The 24,437-nt window shown below is 41.6% G+C and overlaps 1 protein-coding gene and 1 long non-coding RNA gene across 4 annotated transcripts in view; one reads left to right on the forward strand and one right to left on the reverse strand.

Annotated features, from left to right (window-relative positions):
- PSD (pleckstrin and Sec7 domain containing) overlaps nt 1-24,437 on the reverse strand; it is a 700,060-nt gene that overhangs the window by 488,307 nt on the left and 187,316 nt on the right. For 2 of the 3 annotated variants that reach the window (XM_075348899.1, XM_075348896.1), the window contains exon 3: nt 5,178-5,267. The gene's annotated coding sequence lies outside the window, so the exon portion shown is untranslated. Of the gene's footprint in view, nt 1-5,177; nt 5,268-12,023; nt 12,178-24,437 lie in introns of those variants that run through there. The other variant, XM_075348897.1, reaches the window with a different exon arrangement.
- The window catches only part of LOC142310972 (uncharacterized), a 129,745-nt gene continuing 125,586 nt past the window's right edge, over nt 20,279-24,437 (forward strand). Inside the window, exon 1 of the long non-coding RNA XR_012754225.1 lies at nt 20,279-20,681. This is a non-coding gene — a long non-coding RNA (uncharacterized LOC142310972). The remainder of the gene's footprint in view (nt 20,682-24,437) is intronic.

Raw genomic sequence — 24,437 nt, forward strand, 5'->3', positions numbered from 1 at the left:
GTCCTACCCACTGCTACCAGATGCTCCTTAACTGACAGGTCAATCTTGCCTGAGTGACTTGGCTCCCCCTTCCCAAAACTCAGTTACCATCACTCCCCAAGTCGGTTGTCTTCATAGAGGAGCCACTGTAAATGATGGTGCTTGTCTGAGATTTTGAATGGGGGGACAATAGTGACCTGTCAATCAGGGAGCTTCAGACACCAGAAGTCTAAGAAAGAGGATGGAGAGCTGTAAGTGCAGCACTTATTTGCATAAAAAGTTGATAAGGCAGTGTTCCTCAATGCCAGTACTCAAAGCTGTCACGCTCCCGGTCCGACCGGGCCGCCCACCACCCATCGCTGCAACTCCTGGGGTCCCTGCTCCCCGCCGAGCCCGCTCTCCTGCTACCTCGTCCATACCTTTTCCCCATCGGTCCCGACTCCGCGCCACACACTCACTGCAGCTACCTGCGCTCCAGCGTCCTGCCTCTCCTCCTGTGGTCTCAGCTCTGGGTTGCTGGCCTCACATATGCACACTAGAGGGCGCGCACGTGCACTCACCTAGACTTAAAGTGCCAGCACAGCTGATATGACTACTAATTAACCTTGGGTATTTAAGACTTCCTATTCCCCATGGCCAGTGCTTGTTCAACGCGTCCCTGTAGCTTGTCTCTTATACCAGTTGTTCAGGTCTCCCTATGCCTGTGCTTGGTGTAACTCTTTCTCTGTTTGCAGATCTTGAGTACCATGCTGAGCACCCACTCCAGCCTGATCCCTGTAACCTGCACCAGCCTTCGGTTCTGGACTTCAGCCTGATCCCTGTAACCTGCACCAGTCTTCGGATCCGGACTTCTGCCTGATCTCGTTAACCTGTACCTGGTTCAGATCGGATCCTGTATCTATAAGACTTTATCCTGTGAATCCTGCTGATCCCGGCTTCCGTGCATCTAAGCCCTCTGGGGTTACGCCCGACAGTGCCTGTATAGGGGTTTGCTCGAGGCGGCGCCACAGGGGACTCCAGTGCACGGTCCAGTGGTTCCACTCCCAGGACTATCACTACAAAAGCCCACCAACAGATCAGGTTTTCAGATTTCCTTAGTATTGCACAGGTGATTTAATTATTTCATGAGCAATGCTAGGGAAATCCTGAAAACCTGATCTGTTGGTGGGCTTTGAAGACTGGCATTGAGGAACACTGCCTTATCAACTTTTTATGTAAATAAAGTGCTGCACTTTCAGCTCTCCATCCTCTTTCTATCTTTCTTTGATTGCTCTGGAATAAGGGATTATTTTGAAATGGAAGCAAAGATTACAAAAAATAAAGTATGGATTAATTTGCATTACAGTTACAGTAGGTACGGAAAATATTCAGACACCTTTAAATGTTTCACGCTTTTTTTCTTTGCAGTCATTTGGTAATTTCAAAAAAGTTCATTTTTTTCCTCAATAATGTACACTCTGCACCCCATCTTCACAGAAGAAAAACATAAATGTAGAATTTTTTGCAATTTTTTTAAACAAGAAAAACCTGAAATATCACATGGTCATAAGTATTCAGACCCTTTGCTCAGTATTGGGTAGAATAACCCTTTTGAGCTAGTACAGCCATGAGTCTTCTTGGGAGTGATGCAACAAGTTTTTCACACCTGGATTTGGGGATCCTCTGCCATTCTTCCTTGCAGATCCTCTCCAGTTCCATCAGGTTGGATGGTGATCGTTAGTGGACAACCATTTTCAGGTCTCTCCAAAGATGCTCAATTGGGTTTAGGTCAGGGGTCTGGCTGGGCCAGTCAAGAATGGTCACAGAGTTGTTCTGAAGCCACTCCTCTGTTATTTTAGCTGTGTGTTAGGGTCATTATCTTGTTGGAAGGTGAACTTTTGGTGAAGTCTGAGGTTCAGAGCACTCTGGCAGAGGTTTTCTTCCAGGATATCTCTGTACTTGGTTGCATTCATCTTTCCTTTAATTCCAGTCATCCTGTCCCTACAACTGAAATACACCCCCATAGCATGATGCTGCCACCACCATGTTTCACTGTTGAGATTGTATTGGGCAGGTGATGAGCAGTGGCTGGTTTTCTCCACACATTCCAGTTGAAATTATCACCAAAAAGTTCTATCTTTGTCTCATCAGACCAGAGAATCTTATTTCTCATAGTCTGGGAGTTCTTCATGTGTATTTTTTCAAACTCTATGTGGGCTTTCATATGACTTGCACTGAGGAGAGGCTTCTGTCGGCCACTCTGCTATAAAGGCCTGATTGGTGGAGGGCTGCAGTGCTAGTTGATTTTGTGTAACTTTCTCCCATCTGCCTACTGCAACTCTTCTTTACCTTTCTCACCAAGGCTCTTCTCCCACGACTGCTTAGTTTGGCTTGACGGCCAGGTCTAGGAAGAGTTTTGGTGGTCCCAAATGTTTTCCATTTAAGGATTATGGAGGCCACTGTGCTCTTAGAAACTTTGAGTACTGCACAAATTCTTTTGTAACCTTGGCCAGATTTGTGCCTTGCCATAATTCTTTCTCTGAACTCCTTGGGCAATTTCTTTTGACTTCATGATTCTCATTTGGTCTGACATGCAATGTGTGCTGTGAGGTTTTATATAGACAGGTGCGTGCCTTTCCAAATCAAGTCCTATCAGTTTAATTAAACACAGCTAGACTCCAATGAAGGAGTAGAACCATGATGTGACTTAAATATGAGTGTCTGATCAAAGGGTCTGAATATTTATGACCGTGATATTTCAGTTTTTCTTCTTTAAAAAATTTGCAAAAATTTCTCCTTTTGTTTTTGCCTGTCAAAATGGGGTGTAGAGTGTACATTAGTGAGAAAAAAATGAACTTTTTTGAATTTACCAAATGGCTGCAATGAAACAAAGAGTGAAAAAATTAAAGGGGTCTGAATACTTTGTACCTGTTTCTGATATTGTAATAGTTTTTGCACCTTTTTTGGAGATACGTGGGGCTTAATTTTTATGAATGTTTTAACATAATTTTTTAGGGAAAAATGTAATTAAAAATAGATAATACATGGCCAATTTTAATGTTTTTTAACACCCACAAAGGATCACTAAAAAAAAATTATAAATTGGGTTCCCCTTCCAGTAGAAATTATTTTTTACAATGGACTTCATTTTCCTTTTGACTGGGCAAGACAACAGCAATTTGGACTGGTAGTGAGTGTTTTATGCATTTATTTATTTATTTATTTTTACATTTATTTTTGTTTTCATTTATTTCAAACACCCTGCCCCCAAAGGGCTTAAAAGACCTTTGGGGGCATTTTATCATATTCATATTGTAACAAACCTGGTGTTGTCTGACAACCAGCTCCCTGCTCCATAACCGCATGATCACCTGTAAGCTGCTTACTCTGCACTGATATATCATAAGTGTGTATTGCCCCAACATTTATAGTCTATGGGTGATCCAGAAGAAGTTAAGAACCATGTCTATTTGGGCTTAAAGAACAAAGTTATTTTTTCTCTTTTATTTTTGCTTTAATATTTTTGGACAATAAAAGGTTTTGGTGCAGGAAATCTTTTGTTTTTATGACAATATTTTCTGACAGCTATAATATTTTTTTTTCCCATCAACAAAGTTGTGCAAGGGTTTATGTTTTATTTGGTGAAGTGATCTTTCTGTTGGTACATTTTGGTGTGCATATGACTTTAATAACTTTTGATTCATTTCTTTCGGAAAGGGAAAATGAACAAACCAAAGATTTTGCAATTTTTTTTTAGAGTTTTTTTTTCTTTTTTTTTTTTGCATTAATGGTACAGTATACATGCTGGGTGTTAGGGTCAGCACGATTATCGCACTTCCACATTTATATATTTTTTCCCTATGCTTTACCAATTTTAAACAATTAAAACACTTTAATAAAATATATACCGAGCTGTGCAGAGGGCTTGATTTTTGCAAATGTTTTATATGTGCCATCTTGGGATATATGGTATTTTTTTTTATTCGTCTTTTGAGAGGTGAAACAATCAAAAACAGAAATTTTGGTATTTTTAATTACTTTTTTCAAACAAGTAACAAGGTAACTTTTGATTTTTGTGATAGGAGTTCTGTAACTTGTATATCTGATATATATGGCATTTAATTACAATATTTTGGAAATGGCCCAGATACTAAACCACTTTAGGTTTTATTGCAGCACTTGGAATCGATTCAATCAGGGTTGGGATTCAAATTTTTAACAACAAGTTTGCTGTTTGTGTTAGGAAACCGTGCCCATTTAAGAAACACTCCCATTTGTATGCCACACCATTGTTAGCCACAACAATTTTTACGCACTTTCCTCAACCACAAATACAATAATAGCAGCTAAAAGTAATCGAGCTTTACCCCTCTTACGCGACCTGTACCTTAATGGGTAGTCTCATTGCCTCCTGTCATGTTGTCACAGTCACTGTCAGACACTGTTTAGCATTGTAAATAGTATTAAAGGGTTCTGTACAGGTTTTGAAAATTAGTACTAAAGGAACCCTGCTCAAATTGGAAAGGATGACCTCCTGTCATCTGTCACCTCAACTGTCTGCTGCATTTAATATCTGGCCTTAGAAGCCACAGACCAGTATGCATGAAATACGTCTGCACCATGACAAGACCACATATTACCACCACAGAGTGACCAAATAGTATCACATACAAAGGACAAATACCGCCATACCATGACGAGACCACAAATTAGCACCACATAGTGACCGAATAGTACCACATACAAAGGACAAATACTGCAACACCATGACCAGAACACATTTTACCATCATATTGTGACCAAATGATAATAGCATATATAAGGGAAATATACCACCCCACCATGACCAGACCACATATTACTACCACATTGTGATAGCATAATAAGACATACAAAAGACAAATACTGCAACACCATAACCAGACCACATATTACCACTACAAATTGAGTGTATACTTAAAAATTGATCATTAATAACAAATACAATTCTAATAACATTAATATTGGCATCAGTGCCATTATACCCAGGAGCTAACGTATGTAATGCACAGGCATTACAATGATCACTGGTGACGTTATACACAGGAGCTCTATGTAATATAATAATATTTATTAACTTATACAGCGTCATTAATTTCCCAGTGCTTTACATCCATCAGCAACGCTGTCCCCATTGGAGCTCACAATAGCGTAAGTGTACGGGTAATACACTGACTTACCAGTGACGTATCTAGCTGTAGTTATTCATCTTCGCTTTTCCTCTTTATCCGGTGCAGACTGCCATCACTTCTTCCAGCCAGGACTTGTGTCTGCAGAAAATAACACACAATCATCTATAATGGATCGCTTCTAGTACACATTCTCCATTTTTTACCTTCCATCTACTCTGCACCAGAAAAGAAAAAAGCAACATAGTGCCACCTTGCACAGTAACAGGACCTTTCATTTGTTCCTCCATGAAAAACAATATCCTCAAAAATAAAATACAGTATATTACAGTAGTAATAATGTCCTCTAAGTGGCCCATATATTAATTATTTCCCCCAGTTGCCACCATAAACTAATAATCTATGTTCCTAATTCTAGTCCCCATACAGTAATTATGTCACATGAGGGCCCAGGATGTGACATGAGGGCCCAGGATGGGTAACATGAGAGCTCAGGATGGGTGATATGAGGGCCCAGGATGGGCAGACATGAGGACGTTGGATAGGGGGACATAAGGTTCCAGGATGGGGGGACATAAGGGCCCAGCATGGGGTTACATATGGACTCAGAATGGGTGACATATAAGCTCAGAATGGGGGACATACCATATGTTCCCCACTGTGAGTTCTCATGACCCCTATTCTGGTCCTTCTGTCCCCCTTCCTAGCCCTTATGTCCCCCATTCTGGCTCTTATGTCCCTCATCCTGGTTCTTATGTCACTGATCCTGGCCCTTATGTCCCTCTTGCTGGCCCTTATGTCACTTATTGTGGTGCTTATATCACCCTTCCTGACCCTCATGTCACCCTTATGTCTCTCGTAATTGGTCTTTTATCCTTCATCCTGGACCTTACGTCCATCATCCGATCTCCTCTATAACACACATATATATAAAAAAAAAATAATAAAAATATATACATATATATATATATATATATAGTGGATCTTGGCCCAGAAAAGAGTTGTGAATCCCTATTGTAAACTAACCTTAAGGGCTCACTCACTTGAGCATATAACTCGAACGAGTGCAATCTGATGTTTTATCTGATAGTACTTGGTCCAATGTTTTACAATGGGGCAGTGACAACAGGCGCTTTTTTTTCTCATTCCGATTTGGCATGAGAAACTAGTTGCAGCGTATACTGAATGTCGGCAGTGTATATCGGACGGCGTGCACCCATTCAAGTTTATAGGTGAATGTAAAATATCAGACTGCACTCAGATGTCATTTGAGTGTAGCTCAATTTACGTGGACCCACACAATGAAGATGGAGAAAGCGCTCCATCATCTCTGCACCTGTGATATGATTCTCTAATGGGAGAAAAATGGATCACAGTAAACTGACACTAGGCTCAAACCTTGATCAGAGTTTGAGCCGAGTGTCATCAGCATATCTGGGTCAATCCTGTCACATGAGAGAACATATACTTGTGTGACCCCAGCTTTAGATAGGGCCTAATATATGTAAAATGTCTGCATTGAGGGCCTTTGTTAGGGTCCTGGACTCCTGGCTAACATAGCAACTCATTAACACCCACAATTGCATCACAAGGCAATCATGGGTTACGGAGTTATCATCTAGCTGCCACAATAACTATTGACCACGGCATGTATATGGTTAAACTTGCAAGATCAGCACTAGCAATGTTCAAACAGTTGAGGAAAGAGCAGAGCTAAGTGAACCCCAGTCATGGCATTGATCTTGCTGCTGCACTTACAGAATCTATGATATCATCGTGAAAAAAATATACAGCAGAACTGATACCTATATAATGTACATTTTCAGCACTGGTTGGATATCCGTTAACGCATACCTCCCAACTTTTGAAGAACAAAACTAGGGACAAACCTTGTGGCACGCTCAGTGGCAAATTTCAGCTACACCCCAAGCCCACAAAGTGGGTGATGTTTTCATGAACTCACATCCACTTTGCGTGGACAGTTAAACACAGCAGAATTTCTGTGCAAAAAACACGCAACATTTACACTACATGTAAAACACTGACTAAATGTCCAAGCATAGTGGATGTGATTTTATGAAATCGCTGCCCTTGGTGCGTCTACAGATGACCCTGAATTGTACACTTTTGGCACTTTATTTCCTCCATAGACATCTAAGTGGAACCAGAAAAAAAATGCAAGCCAAAAAATGCTGTTACATTTTTAAACGCAAAATGAAAGCTTTTCTGTAGTATTAAAAGGTATTAAAAACCTGCATTCACATCTGCAACAAACATATCAAACATTGGGGAAAACGCATAAAAAACGCAACAAACACGCAATAATCAACAAAGATTGTTATTGTGTTGCATGGTGCAGACACCTGGAGAAAAAACTCAGCATTTATGCATTTTTATATGGGTTTAATAGAGAAAAATAATTAATAAACGCCATGTTTTTACAGCATTTACTGATCCCCATAAATAATCTTATTGCTATGTAGTATGGATCAGTATGATTACAGGGACACAAAATATCTCTATGTTATTTGCTGATTTGTGATGTTCATTATTTAAAAAATAGGGCATTAAAAATGCCATTATTCAAATTTTTTTATTATTAATGTTAGTAATTTTATTATAAGGAAAACAAATATCTTTTGTTCTTCCTCTAGAATACAGGACATAGAGATGCACTGCTCTGTACAATGATGCCCAGTGTAATCTGCTTGTGGAGTCAGAGGCTGCTCTGCAGCTTCAAATATAGAAAATTCTCCCTGTGACATACCCAGAGTCTGTGACTCAAAGCCTTAGCTCCTGCTTAAATGTTTGAAAGTTGTTGGTTTGAGTCTGAAGAAGTGAAAATAAAAAAATGATATTTTTGTAATTATTTCTCATTTTTCTATAGAAGTTTTAAAGAAAAAAAAATCCTGATTTTTTTTCACCTTAGAGGCAAATCTAAGTGAGGCCCAGTGCTGCCACTGATGTTGCTGGTGCACTCACAGAATCCGCGACATCAGCCTACAAAAATGTACAGCAAAAATGGTACTTGGATAATATACATTTTTCGGCACTAGTTGGGAACCAGTTAAAGCTCTTACACTGCGAAATGTTTAAGTAAATTCACAACTGGGTGTTACAAGTTCTTACAGCAACAAGGCTAAGTGCAAAAAAATGTAATGTAAAGTATACATTTTTCATGGTGGCCCTCTGTTTAGGAAAGCACCGTCAGCTATTGTTAAATAAATGATATACAGGGGCATACTGCCAAGACAGTGACCAAAGAACACTTGTTGGACAGTGCCAGACTGTGTAGAGACACACCTCATCGACAAAGGGAATGGGACAATCTATTCCCAGTTTATCATCAATTTCCAGGAATAACAGCGCAACAGCACAATACAGAATTGGAAGAAAAGATACTGCAAAATTTTGATTATAGGGGAATGCAACGATTTACTGAAACAGACTTGTCACGGAGACTGACAGGTCCCCCTTAAGGCCATGTGTACATGTTGAGTATTTGGGGAGCTTTTTACCTTCAGTATTTGTAAGCAAAAACCAGGAGGGGAACAATCAAAGGGAAAGTATAATACCCACTCCCGTTTTGGCTTAGAAATACTGAGTTTAAAAAAATACAAAATACTCATCTTGTGCACGTGGCCTTCAGCTTTTTTTCCAGGCCAGTGCTAATATTCGGCAGGCACTGTCCTTAAAAACACATAAGGAAAACAGAACCAAGATCTTCAAGTGGGTTTATTGTCACTGCAGGAAGAAAAGCTTTAGTTCCTCCATCTAAAATGTGTAAAAAAAAAAATTCCACACTTATTCAAGAAGTTTTATGTGCGTTAATGCCCACAAATCAACTAAACAATTTCAGGCCAGCAGTGCAGCATGCAGAGCTAAAATCACCATTGAAATAAACAGGTAAAACTGCACCAAAACTGGGAATTTCTGCAAAACAGAAAGCGACAAGCTGATTTAAAAATGAAACAAAACACAATTTCCATGCAGATTCTGCAGTTAAAATAAAACAAAAAATGAAACGCAGCGTGCGGATACGATTGGGTCAAAAGTCATCCCTTTTTATTTTACTGTAAAATGCTGCAAATTTTGAGCACGAATAATCTGCACCAATTATGCAACTTTTGAACCCGCCTTAATGTGGAAATGTTAAAGACATACATAGTTTTTTATATGAATTCTTCAGATACAATCTTAAAGAGTACCTGTTACCAGTCTGGGGTTACCCTTTTAATTTAATACAAAAAAAGGGTGTAAACCCTGACTAGTGATTTTTCTAAATATATGGAGGTTTCCATTTGGTCACCAAGTTGTAAACAATCCAGCAGCACTGGATTAGTACAAAGAGAAAAATCTGCTTTTACTGCAAAAGGGGCCTTGGGGGTTGAGTTGGGCCCTTTCGGGAGTCAATAGGGGTGTTCTGCTCACTTTTGAAACTTATTATTCTAAAAATCACCAATCTGAGGCTGCCCACTCTTTTATTAAGTAAAAAGGGCAGCTCCATATTGGTGATAGGTATTTGTTAAAGAGGATCTGCTACTTAGCAATGCATCGCTTCAATTGGAGATATTGACACTTGTTGTTTTTGGAGCGCACTATGTCAAATCTCTGCTTGCGGTCCAACTGAGCATTTCTTCAGAGCCTTCTCTTGAGACATGCTCTCACCCCTGCCAGGCGCTACAAATTACAGCTCAGCAATGTCTAAAGGGCACTTTACACGCTGCGCTATCGCTATCAATATCGCTAGCGAGCATACTCGCCCCCGTCGGTTGTACGTCACAGGCAAATCGCTGCCCGTGTCGCACAACATCGCGAACACCCGTCACACGTACTTACCTGCCTAGCAACGTCGCTGTGACCAGCAAACTGCCTCTTTTCTAAGGGGCAGTTTTTTCGGCGTCACAGCGGCGTCACTAAGTGGCCGCCCAATAGCAGAGGAGGGACGGAGATGAGTAGCCGGAACATGCCGCCCACCTTCTTCCTTCCTCATTGCCGGTTGATGCAGGTAAGGAGATAGTCGTCCTTCCTACGGTGTCACACATAGCGATGTGTGATGCCGCAGGAACGATGAACAACCAGCGGCATGCACCACCAACGATATTATGAAAAGGAGCGACGTGTCAACGATCAATGGTTTTTGATGTTTTTGCGATCGTTGATCGTCACTCCTTGGTGTCACACGCTGCGATGTCGCTAACAACGCCGGATGTGCGTCACTAACGACGTGACCCCAACGATATATCGTTAGCGATGTCGCAGCGTGTAAAGCACCCTTTAGACTGCTAGTTCAGCTTCTAAGCTGTGATTAACACCTTCTGGGAGGGAAGGGTGAAAGCGCATGTCTCCAGAGAAGATTTTGAAGAAACGCCCAGTTTCGCTTCAACCAGAGATTTCACATATTGCACTCCAGAAGAAACAAATGTGAATATCTTTGCAATGAAGTGAATTGGAAAAGTCTGAAGCAAATACATTTTGTGGAAACATACTCTATGGAGTTTAATGACAAATTTATCACATCTGTATTTTACCCATTTAAATTACCATTGTCTCATCAGTAAAAATTCTCTTTAAATTCTTATAGTGGATCTGTCACCAGATTTCAAAACACAAATTATATATATTGAAAAACTGATCTCTGATTGAATTTCCATGGTAAGTACACCAATGTCAAAATATCTGGATAATCCTAATATGAACATTTTATTAGTCCACTTATAGAATAAAATTTAGTCGAATGTGTCCTTTTCCCAGCCCCATTTCACAGATTGACAGCTTCAGCTTGTACTGAGCAGTGTGAGATCTCCACAGCAGGAGGGACACTGAGGAGCTGTCATTTAGACTATGTAGGTGGACAATGAGTTAAACTTTCAGAAATTATTATACTGACATGAATTTTACATCCTGATCAGGTCTACGAGATCTATTTAATATATCTGGTGACAGACACTGCTTATTTAAAATACATGAACAAAACATTTTCAGGCAAGTTATGTTGACAGTGACAGTTTGCTACCAAACTAAATTTTCTCCAGATCTTAATAGTTCTTTGAATTTTTCCTTGAACGAGCAATGATTACTGAGATTAATTTAATGGAAGTAAAAGAACAGTACATAAAATGTTAAAGGAACATTTCTGCTAAGGTCTTGCCTCCGTGACACAGCAAAATAATTTACTGTTGTACTCACTTGACAAAAGCATATGTTCTATGTTATTAAATCACCTTGATTGATACTATCATAAACACCAAGTTTTAAGACCAATTTAGTAAATTGCATTAAAATTCAGCAATTGTGTTCCATCTTCTTTAAAAGCGCAAATATGATAGTGCGCACAAAACAATAATTGCTCGGTTGTATGACACGTTTTCAATGGCGTCATATATGCCCAGAAGAATTATGCAGCATTACCATTTGAAAAAAATAATATTAAGAAGAAAAAAACAAAACCAAAAATCAAACCATTAATTTTAGAGCACATCCAGATACAAGTTTCTCGCTACTTGCTTCCCTAGTCACATATTTTTCATGTACGCTGTTGTCTACATATACATGTACATACATGCTGTCAGTCACAATTCTATAACCACAGCGGATGATTGGCCAAATAGAAAATTATATCAATCAATGCCTATGCCTGAAGAATTCCCTCAGCTTACTGTTGCTATCAACTGAAAATATTAATCAGGTGGACCAACATAGAAAGGGTTAGCTGCAAACTGCATGAATAACCATGTGTACTAACATACACAGGCGCTAATCTTGTAAGATTCTTCTCTAATTGGCTATGGCACAAGATTTCTTAGTCACCATTGCTCTATTTCTTTTCAAGCTATTGTATAAAGCTGCAAACACAGAAGCTAATTAGGCTCGCCGGTTGCATAGTTCATTACTCACCGTTGCTGTCCTGAATATCCCATTCTCTTATTTCTTGCCTTTCAGCTACACAAGAAAGATATCTGCAGCTGATTGCAGACGCTGGACCTGCAAACTGTATTCATTCTATCCGTTCAGCAGTTATATTGCTGTTAGAGTTTAGCAACAGCCTTCTACTGCAGGATTAATCCCAATCTTTCCTCGCTCCCTCATCCATTGTCATTCAAAGCCAGGATGGCACTAACAGCCAATCCGCTCCTGCTCGTCATACCGAGAGCCTGCCTTGTCAGTTAAGACTCTAGGTGGCAGATGGAAGAAGTGCTTTTGTCCTGGTGGCTGATGGCAAGGTCATAAACAAGTTACCATTAGCCCTTCATTGATAACGTAACACCTAATGTGCAGATGAAGTCATCCACCGTCATGTAAAAGTAGCAATCTCTATTTGCATATGCACTTTTTTAATTAATAGTTAAAAGAATCCAAAAGTAAAATTAACTGAAAACTCAATGATGAAGGATAAATCGGCAATAACGGCGAATACACCTTTCCAAAGGTAACAGGCAGGCCACGTTTGCATAAAGCCTGTGTTGAGCTTGTTGCGTCAGCTTAGTGACGGAACAGAATCCATTGAGACATCTAGTTATATGGCTCATTCGAAGAGATGAGAAAACTTGAACAGTAAAAATTTGTCTTCTTACCAAGCATGGACTTTACAAAAAATTCAGTGTTTGAGTTCAGAATTTGGGTGCTTTACATATGCTAGCCCCTCGATTGAGCATCGCTGTGCTTGGGTACGCTCGATTTACGGCCCAGTGCGAGTCATTTACAATGTTTGATCGGCTTGCACTGGGGGTAACAACAGAGTTATCGGAAGTAGTGTGTGCAAAAAAAAATAAAAATTAAAAAATCCCGTCCTCCCTCACCCAGAAATACTCTATTTCTATCTGGCTACATGTGAGTGGAGACTCGAACTGCCCAATTATTGACTTTCTATGGGGTCAGGTCATTTCCAGGTCCCAAAGTGAACTTTTTCTAAATTCTGGTTGAAACCGCCAAACCTGAACCTCAACAGGTCCACTCTGCTCTACACATTAGTAAAAGGGTTATTCCATAAACAATATTTACCGGATAGATGATAAATTTATTATTGCTACCCATCTGGCTACTGAGTCCACACCAGTGTTCACAAAAACAGAGGTCACAAAACCCCTTGTGTGAATAGAACGATAGCATATGTGACCATTGCTCTCTTCACTGACCACAGCCAGGACTTCTCATCATTTATTTTCTAGGACCTCATCAGACAAACCAAAAAAATCCCAGGATCTCCCCATTTGTAGTGGAGGTCAATACTCAAACATCAACATCAACATTGGTTCATCTTTTGTCTCCTAACATTATTAGGATAAATACAAAATTAGACAATTATGTTGCTAAATTAAATATTTCTAAAGCCACAGAAAGAACTGCAGAATATGATCCTTTTTATGAAAACTGCCTTTCTAGTCTCAACTCAACAATTACTAGCCTGAGAAGCAATGGTCTAAAGGTGTGGTGGTCATCAAACATGCTCACACAGGTAATTTTGCTTTGTAGAGTAAGTAGGTATCTCAGCAGCCGGATTCCCTGCGATCATGCTTTTAAAATCTAACCTGTGCATAAGTGATAAATGATGTTTAGGGCACAAATCTTTTTAAGGGTTACCTGGGACTAATTTTTTTTACTCTGTGCCTAAGGCAGGTTGCTAACTATCTGCCTTTTTTGCCCGGCGCCGATCTCTGCCAACACTGAGTGGTCACAGACTGCATTCTCTTCCAATCTACTCTGTTGACAGGGTGCGACTGCGAGCGTCATACTTATTGATAGCTGGTTATCAGTCAGCATGATGTTGGCTCTTAAGGCGGCGTTACACGCTACGATTTATCTAACGATATGTCGGCAGGGTCACGGTTCCCGTGACGCACATCCGGCATCGTTAGCGATGTCGTTGCGTCTGACACCTACGTGCGACTCCGAACGATCCCAAATAGGTTGAAAATTGTTCTTTGTTGACACGTCATTCATTTTCAAACTATTGTTCATCATTCGGATTGCAGCAGACATATTACTACGTTTAACACCCTGCCAATGACGAACAACATCTGAACGACCGCCTTGGTCAAACAATATATCGCTGATCGCTGTTGCTTCGTTTTTGAGATCATTACCTGTGACCGCTAATAAACGACCTATGAGCGATCTCGGCAAATCGTAACAACGATCTGGGCGTGTCACATCGCTAATGAGACCTTCAGATAAATCGTAGCGTGTAACGGGGCCTTTACACCCCATCAACAAAGCAGCCGAGAAAAGGAAGAGCTGATCTGTTGACGTGGTCCGACTGAATCAGCAGCAAGAGCAGTCAATGACCACTCTGTGCTGGCAGTAATTGGCGCCCAGTACAACAGGCAGTTAGTTAGTAACTAGTAACCAATACTGGACACAAAGACCATACTACAAAGTCCAAAAAATCTGTACACTTTATAGGAGTCTCCAAGCACTAGTATAAACCTATGGATGACTCATCAAAAATAATTTTCCAATAATAAGATGCAACTAATAAAATGCACATAAATAAATATATTTTTTATTAAATTACAAAAAATGATATACACCAAAAATAAGGAGTAAAAAATGTAAAAACACCTCATAAAACCCAAAAAAGGAGAAAGGCAGTGTGGTCACTAGTATATCACCCATGGCAAAAACTGTAATAAATAAATAATACATCCAATAAAATATTAAAAAAGAAGGTGGGGATTATAGTTCCTTTACATGTATAAATTTACATCATAAATATAATCAGAAAGCCAAAGCCGTAATTAAATAACATTAACACTATTATATAAGAGGTTGAATCTAATATATAAAGCTGAGTGTATGTGTGCATACATGTATGTGTGCATGCATGTATGTATGTATGTGTGTATATCCGCTAAAGGAATCCACACCGTCGCATTTACAATCACGAAATTTTGCACAGACGCCTCATGTGACCTAGGGAGCATCGTAGACTATGTTTTGACAGAAAAAATTAACCCCGTGCTTTACAGTTAGTCTCTAAAATCCTGCCGCCATTAAACTGAATGGAGGTGGGAGTTATAGGTTATTAATAGCAACTATCAGTGGTTGCTTTAGGAACAAAATAAACTGTTAGTTGAAGCTTGTGCGTGAGATTATATGATGTCAGTGGAGAGACAGAAAAAGACAGACAGACAGAGCCACAGACAGAGACAGCCCTGGAAAGAGACAGATGGGCAAAGAGACAGACCTGGAAAGAGACAGACCTGGAAAGAGACAGACCTGGAAAGAGACAGATGGGCAAAGAGACAGATGGGCAAAGAGACAGATGGGCAAAGAGACAGATGGGCAAAGAGACAGACCTGGAAAGAGATAGATGGGCAAAGAGACAGACGGGCAAAGAGACAGACGGGCAAAGAGACAGACGGGCAAAGAGACAGACGGGCAAAGAGACAGACGGACAAAGAGAAAGACGGGCAAAGAGACAGACGGGCAAAGAGACAGACGGGGAAAGAGACAGACGGGGAAAGAGACAGACGGGGAAAGAGACAGACGGGGAAAGAGACAGACGGGGAAAGAGACAGACGGGGAAAGAGACAGACGGGGAAAGAGACAGACGGGGAAAGAGAAAGACGGGCAAAGAGACAGACGGGCAAAGAGACAGACGGGGAAAGAGACAGACGGGGAAAGAGACAGACGGGGAAAGAGACAGACGGGGAAAGAGACAGACGGGGAAAGAGACAGACGGGGAAAGAGACAGTCCTGGAAAGAGTCAGCCGGGCAAAGAGACAGACGGGGAAAGAGACAGACGGGGAAAGAGACAGACGGGGAAAGAGACAGATGGGGAAAGAGACAGACGGGGAAAGAGACAGACGGGGAAAGAGACAGACGGGGAAAGAGACAGTCCTGGAAAGAGTCAGCCGGGCAAAGAGACAGATGGGCAAAGAGACAGATGGGCAAAGAGACAGCCCTGGAAAGCGAGAGCCCTGGAAACAGACAGACGGGGAAAGAGACTGCCCTGGAAAGAGACAGCCCTGGAAAGAGACAGCTGGGGAAAGAGACAGCAGGGGAAAGAGACAGCAGGGGAAAGAGACAGACGGGCAAAGAGACAGACGGGCAAAGAGACAGACGGGCAAAGAGACAGACGGGCAAAGAGACAGCCGGGCAAAGAGACAGCCGGGGAAGGAGACAGACGGGGAAAGAGACAGACGGGGAAAGAGACAGACGGGGAAAGAGACAGACGGGGAAAGAGACAGACGGGGAAAGAGACAGTCCTGGAAAGAGTCAGCCGGGCAAAGAGACAGATGGGCAAAGAGACAGCCCTGGAAAGCGAGAGCCCTGGAAACAGACAGACGGGGAAAGAGACTGCCCTGGAAAGAGACAGCCGGGGAAAGAGACAGCAGGGGAAAGAGACAGCAGGGGAAAGAGACAGCCAGGGAAAGAGACAGACGGGCAAAGAGACAGACGGGCAAAGAGACAGACGGGCAAAGAGACAGACGGGCAAAGAGACAGACGGGGAAGGAGACCGACGATGAAAGAGACAGCCCTGGAAAGAGACAGCCGGGGAAAGAGACAGCCGGGGAAAGAGACAGACCTGGAAAGAGACAGCTGGGCAAAGAGACAGCCGGGCAAAGAGACAGCCCTGGAAAGAGACAGCCCTGGAAAGAGACAGCCCTGGAAAGAGACAGACCAAGACAGATGGAAAAGAGACAGACGGGGAAAGAGACAGACAGACATGCACACACATAGAGACAGACACAGAGATAGAGAGAGACAGACAGACACAGAGATGGAGACAGATAGACTGATACAAATACAGACAGAGATAGAAAAAGTCAGACACAGACATAGACACAGACAGACAAGGAAAGAGACAGACAGAGAGACAGACAGACAGCGACACACAGACAGAGACTGGGAGAGAGACAGAGAGACAATTACTATCCCGGGCAATGCCTGGGTATTACAGCTAGTTTATATAATAAATATAATTAAATAATACTCAAAGGAACCCTGAAAAAATAGATCTGCTGTAGGTACGAGCTGCAATCTTAAGACCACTCAGAGCTAAGGCTCAGAACAAAGTGCAACCGTTCAATTGTACCAGTACCCACCAGCCTGCACCATAAATGTGCCAGTCAATAGACCACACTGCCCAGTACACCGTATCAATCAGCATGATGTCAGCTGTTACACCTCGTCGATAGAGCAGCCCGGTAGAGGAAGAGTTGCTCTGTTGACATAGACCCACTGACTCGCCGGCAGGAGCAGTCGGTGATCACTCTGTGCCGCAAGAGACTGTTGCCGGGTACAACAGGCAGATAGTTAGCAACTACTTGCATATACGTTTTTAGGTCCATACTAAAAACACAAAACAGTTTTGGACAACCTCTTTAAATTACCTTTCTTCCCCTTTACCAGACCTTTAAAATATATCTTAAACCATGTGCACACGTTCAGTATTTGATGAGCCAAAATCTGTAGTGGGTAAAAAATGCAGAAGTGGTGCCCGTGTTTCTATTATACTTTTCCTCTGATAGTTCCACTCCTGGTTTTGGCTTCTAAATACTGAATCACCAAATACTCAATGTGTGCACGTGGTCTAAAGGTAATTATGAAACTTTTCGGCATGAAACCAGGTGTGGGTAAATGATGTTACAATACACAACACTTCTCACAAAAAACAAGCACTCATATGGCTGTATAGAATAAAAAAGTAATGGCTCTCAGAATGTAGTATAAAGAAATAAGAAACCATAAAAAACCTGCTGCATTCTGTAAAGGCCAAAAGCACTTGTGTCCTTAAGGGGTAAACAAACATTTTATATGTGTAAATGGTGTATTTGTTACAAGAATACCCTTAAAATGAAAATCTTTTGCCAGGGGTTGTTGTTTACAGCCTGTTAAATGCCATTTACGCCGACTTGTAGGCAGATGTTTTGGGCTAATTAGCTTTTATTAGTGCTAGATATGCAACAAGGTCAGTAAGTCTTCACCAACTGTCCGAGAATAATGATTAATTTCCTTATAGTGAGAATATGTGCAAGAAGGGAGCACGTAAAACTGTTTTTAGCAAGCCTGCTATGTGGGTGTGAAGCAATTACTCTTACTTATCATTTTCCGATATTAAAAAAAATACTAGAATTGCTGCAAGACTGGTGGGAGAGGTTTTCTTCTGATGACTCTTCCATGAACGCCATATTTGTGCAGTTGTCACTGAACAGTAGAACAATGTACCACAACTCCAGAGTCTGCTAAATCTTCCTGAAGGTCTTTTGCAGTCAATCAAGGGTTCTGATTTGCTTCTCTAGCAAACCTACAAGCAGCTTTCACAGAAATTTTGCTTGATCTTCCAAACCCTATCTTGACCTTGTCACGCTAGGTACAGGGAAGTACCAAGCGAACGACGAAAGAGAAGGGAGGGAATCCCTGTGACTAGGGAAGGAGGAGATAGTGTCCCCTGACCAAGCCTACCGCTGGGCACTGTGTTTCCTCATCACCCTAGATATATTCTACACCAATGCACCGAGCCAGATACCTGATCCTAGGCTGACCCTGATCTGGGCCCTAGTTAATGAGCAGATGGGATGAGCTCTTCGTCAACTCCACTAGGCGCTAAAGGACACAGAGGGATAACAAATAAGGGAAAATAACAAACATCTTATCTCCAGTTGACTCGGAGAGGAACTGCAACAACATCCAACATTCTCCAGATGTATGCAAACAGACTGCTAGCACCGAAGACTTGATAAAGGTATATCAAATATCACCAGCATTGAGTAAGGCTATGTGCGCACGTTAGCAACAACCAGGACAGTTACAGCAGACTTATATAAGGTAAAAGGCAACAACTTCAGGGACATATTGAAACAGCAGAAAAAAAGTCTTTAAATTTGCCTTATATTACATCATATCCCATGGCCCAAGAACCACCAACACCAAAGTAAGTTGCACATAGAAAAACTTTAATTGGTTGGGTCAAGCATATAAATATTACATGGGATATAAAAATTGTGACAAGTAAGAAGGTTAAATGACACATAAGAGCGAATAAAGAACCCCATGTGGGGCTGCATGGATCAAATTAGGTGCACACAAAAGGGTGTACTCCCAGCAGGGCCAGTGTAGGTGCCTTTTACAAAACGCAGGTTCACCTAATCAAGAACTCTAGGCACATTACAGATAAATGAGCAGGAATATATTCCCAGCAGAGCCAGTGTAAGTGCCTATACAAAAGATAAATTCACAGTCAGTGACAGAATAACACCTTAATAGATGACAATAGGCATGTTACTCACACACATCATCCGGTGAACAGGCATGTGTTCCCAGCAAGGTCAGTGTAAATGCCATTGCAATAAACAGGTTCACAGTGAGTGATAGAGTAACACTTAAGTATATGAACATAGGCACACTGCCCAGGCATCTAGTCCAATGGACAGGGATATATTCCCAGCAGGGCCAGTGTACGTGCCTATATCATAAACAGGTTCACAGCAAATGACAGAGTAACACTTTAGTGCATGACAATAGGCACATTACACAAACACATGGTCCAGCGAACAGGGAAGTATTCCCAGCAAAACCAATGTAAGTGCCTTTCCAAGTTCACAGTAATGACAGGATAACACTTAGTACATAATCATCGGCACATTACCCAGACACATAGCCCGGTGGATATTCCACCAATTATAGCACTCACATGCAGTCACACAAGGGGAAAAAAGTCCCAATACGTATTTCGTGGTGACTTCCTCAGGGGACCATGGACAAAAGGAGGGAAATGGTTGCATTTATACACTAGTGTATATTAGATCATTTGCAGCACCTGTCGCTGCTACAGAGCACTAAGGCACACTGAGCAGGCGTGGGCGGCTACTCCAGCATCACCTGGGCCAGGGAAAACCCCTTTGATGACGTCAGTATTACCCAGGGGACACTTCAAGGAGAGCCACACACACTGCACATGTGCAGAGCCGCAAACAGGAAGTGAAGCTGCAAATGCCATGTCTACTCCTGGCAAAAGAAAAGGCAAATCGCATTGGGAATCATACAAAGTGCATAGCACTATAGAGGGATAAGAATACATATAATTACATCATAATTACATCCAGTACTGTATACATAGAGCGTAAGGACATTATTCATGCATATAACAACATATTAAACAGTAAGACGCAGTCCAGTGAACAATCTCATATAGACGATCAGGATATACTGTATTCCTTCCCAACTCATTCTCCAATGCAGGCAGACCACCAGGTTAGTGACACAGAGAAATATTGCACCAAGAGCACAAACGTAGACAACTGTAGAAAAAAGAGGACACAAAGAATCCAGTTAAAAAAATATTTATAAAAACCATTATGTACAAAGCAGATTCAATCACAGGGGATCCGCAACCAAACAAATATTGCCCGTAATGGGGTATATGTCAAACGCAGACGAGACCTACTGGATTATAAATAGGAACTAAAGTCGCTAAGGACCTGAATCTGTTCCTCAGAAAGGTGGTTCTCCATAAAATACACGCTAGAGGATCCAGTCTGAATCCCTGTACCATGGAGAGGGAGGAGGAGGCTGTGCGGATACTTGAAGAATTGGAGGGACAGGCATCTGGTGAGTTGGATAATATTTTTCCTACACGTTTGTACCCGCGCTCCACCACGTTCCCCCCATTTTCGCTGTGCCCTCAGGTCCAAGTCTTCCATGACTTAGTTATGGGTGACTTGAGATCTCTCTCCAAGAGAGTAAAAAATAACAACCTTTCTGTTAAACATCGACGGGCCCTTGAGGAATTAAGGAAAATGGAGGGAGTAATCATTAAACCGGCGGACAAGGGGGGTAACGTGGTGGTCTGGCCATCTGCTTCACTTCCTGTTTGCGGCTCTGCACATGTGCAGTGTGTGTGGCTCTCCTTGAAGTGTCCCCTGGGTAATACTGACGTCATCAAAGGGGTTTTCCCTGGCCCAGGTGATGCTGGAGTAGCCGCCCACGCCTGCTCAGTGTGCCTTAGTGCTCTGTAGCAGCGACAGGTGCTGCAAATGATCTAATATACACTAGTGTATAAATGCAACCATTTCCCTCCTTTTGTCCATGGTCCCCTGAGGAAGTCACCACGAAATACGTATTGGGACTTTTTTCCCCTTGTGTGACTGCATGTGAGTGCTATAATTGGTGGAATATCCACCGGGCTATGTGTCTGGGTAATGTGCCGATGATTATGTACTAAGTGTTATCCTGTCATTACTGTGAACTTGGAAAGGCACTTACATTGGTTTTGCTGGGAATACTTCCCTGTTCGCTGGACCATGTGTTTGTGTAATGTGCCTATTGTCATGCACTAAAGTGTTACTCTGTCATTTGCTGTGAACCTGTTTATGATATAGGCACGTACACTGGCCCTGCTGGGAATATATCCCTGTCCATTGGACTAGATGCCTGGGCAGTGTGCCTATGTTCATATACTTAAGTGTTACTCTATCACTCACTGTGAACCTGTTTATTGCAATGGCATTTACACTGACCTTGCTGGGAACACATGCCTGTTCACCGGATGATGTGTGTGAGTAACATGCCTATTGTCATCTATTAAGGTGTTATTCTGTCACTGACTGTGAATTTATCTTTTGTATAGGCACTTACACTGGCTCTGCTGGGAATATATTCCTGCTCATTTATCTGTAATGTGCCTAGAGTTCTTGATTAGGTGAACCTGCGTTTTGTAAAAGGCACCTACACTGGCCCTGCTGGGAGTACACCCTTTTGTGTGCACCTAATTTGATCCATGCAGCCCCACATGGGGTTCTTTATTCGCTCTTATGTGTCATTTAACCTTCTTACTTGTCACAATTTTTATATCCCATGTAATATTTATATGCTTGACCCAACCAATTAAAGTTTTTCTATGTGCAACTTACTTTGGTGTTGGTGGTTCTTGGGCCATGGGATATGATGTAATATAAGGCAAATTTAAAGACTTTTTTTCTGCTGTTTCAATATGTGCGCACGTTGCGTAATTACATGCAGTTACGCTGCGCTTTGTGGCGCAGCATAACTGCATGCGTCCTGCGTCCCCTGCATAATCTATGAAGATTATGCAGGAGCCGTGCACACGTGGCGTCTTAGAGCGCAGCGCTTCGGCTGCTGCCCAAAGCGCGCGTTCTAAAAAGTGACATGTCACTTCTTCCGTGCGCTTTGCCTGCAGCCCCTGCTCTGTCTATGGGAGGAGCTGCAGTCAGAGCGCATGGAATCGGCTTTTTTTTTTTTTTCACTACGGACATTTTCTGCAGCGTTTTGAAGCGCACGTGTGCTCTTCAGATCTCTGCAGAAATTTCTGCAGTGACTGTATGCAACGTGCGCACATAGCCTAATAGGAAGTGAATGTATACTGATGAACAGCCTGAGGAAATCCACAGGGTCCTTAAGGGAAAGGGATCAAAACCAAGCAGAAATAATAGAAGGTCAGGGAACAGTTTGCACAGCCAAAAGCTATCACCTTCTAAAGCTGGACACCACAAGACTGTCGGTCACCGGTGACTGTCCTTCACTGTTCTTCTTAACTGCCATTTCTTAATTACATTTCAATATGAGGAAAGGACAACTTGAAAATGCTTTGCTATCTTTATTTGGCCTTCTCCTGCTTTGTGGACCTCCTTCATTTTCATTTTCAGAGTGCTAGACAGCTGTTTAGGAGAACTCATGGTTGTTGTTTTTTAGCACAAGGATAGAGTAGGTTGGGTTTTTATACAGCTGTGATATTTGCATCACCTGGCCTTTCCTAACAATGATAGTGAACAAGCGAATAACCTTAGCAGGCTAATTAAGGTCTGAAACCTTTGCCAAAGTTATCTGAGCTTACAAATCTCCAAGGGTGCCCAAACTTTGGCATTGGCCCATTTTCATTTTTTAATTTTTAATTAAAATATATATTTTATTTTTGCCTAAAATACAAAGGAAACGGGTCATCTTTAACTTCATACCTTTAACCCCTTAACGACTGCGGGCAGTAATATTATGTTCTAGCGGTCATAGTTTTCCTGCCCGCGGTCTGATGCCGGCAGCTTGCCGCGATCGGCGCACATCTCAGCTGATTTTCACAGCTGAGATGTGTGCCTGCTAGGCACGAGCAGAATCATTATCTGTTCGTGCCGTTTAACCCCTCAATATGTGACAGCGCCATTTAAACGGCATCGGCGATAAAGTTTTACTTACTGTCCGATACCGGAAGTCACGTGACGTGATTATGTGACTTTCGGTGGTTGCCATGGTAGCACAGGGTCATGTGATGATGCCTGTAGCTATCATGAGTCACTTTTGGTTTCACTCGGCCCGGAGCCGAGTGAATCAGAAAGTGATCATATCTGCTGTTTACAGCTGTGTAGCTGTGATCAGCAGATAGGGCAGAGCGAGCGGATTGCTGATCGCTATAGCTCGCTAGAAAAACTAGTAAAATTAAAAAAAAAAGTTAAAAAAAGTTTTAAAAAATTTTAAAAAAACCCTAAAAGTTCAAATCACCCTCCTTTCGCCCCATTGAAAATTAAAGGGTTAAAAAAATAAAAAATATACACACATTTAGTATTGCCGTGTTCAGAAATGCCCGATCTATCAAAATATAAAATCAATTAATCTGATCAGTAAACGGCATAGCAGCAAAAAAATTCCAAACGCCAAAATTACGCTTTTTTGTCGCCACAACTTTTGCACAAAATGCAATAACAGGCGATCAAAACGTAGCATGTGCGCAAAAATGGTACCGTTAAAAACATCAGCTTGAGTCGCAAAAAATAAGCCATCACTGAGCCATAGATCCCGAAAAATGAGAACGCTAAGGGTCACGGAATATGGCGTAAAACGTGCTCCACTTTTTTGGGCAATATTCCAATTTTTTTTAACCCCTTATATAAAAGTAAACCTATACATGTTTGGTGTCTACGAACTTGCACTGACCTGAGGCATCACACCCACACATCAGTTTTACCATCTAGTGAACACAGTGAATAAAATATCTCAAAAACAATAGTGCCATCGCACTTTTTTTGCAATTTGCATTTGGATTTTTTTTGCTGTCTTCCAGTACACTCTATGGTAAAACTTATGATTTATTTTAAAAGTACAGCTCGTTCCACAAAAAATGAGCCCTCACATGACTATATTGACTGAAAAATAAAAAAGTTACGTCTCTCAGAAGAAGAATGGTGAAAAAAATAAACGGAAAGCGAAAAATCGGCCGGTCGTGAAGAGGTTAAGAGATCATTTCATCTTCAATTTTGTTTACCTGTTCACAAAAACAATAATTTTGATAAGTGGTGACCAAACCTTTAGATGCCACTGATTGTATTGGTGATAAGCTGCAACCAATTTCAAACCCAAGAA

Source organism: Anomaloglossus baeobatrachus, chromosome 5 (assembly GCF_048569485.1).
Source record: "Anomaloglossus baeobatrachus isolate aAnoBae1 chromosome 5, aAnoBae1.hap1, whole genome shotgun sequence".
In the NCBI taxonomy this organism is placed as follows: domain Eukaryota; kingdom Metazoa; phylum Chordata; class Amphibia; order Anura; family Aromobatidae; genus Anomaloglossus; species Anomaloglossus baeobatrachus.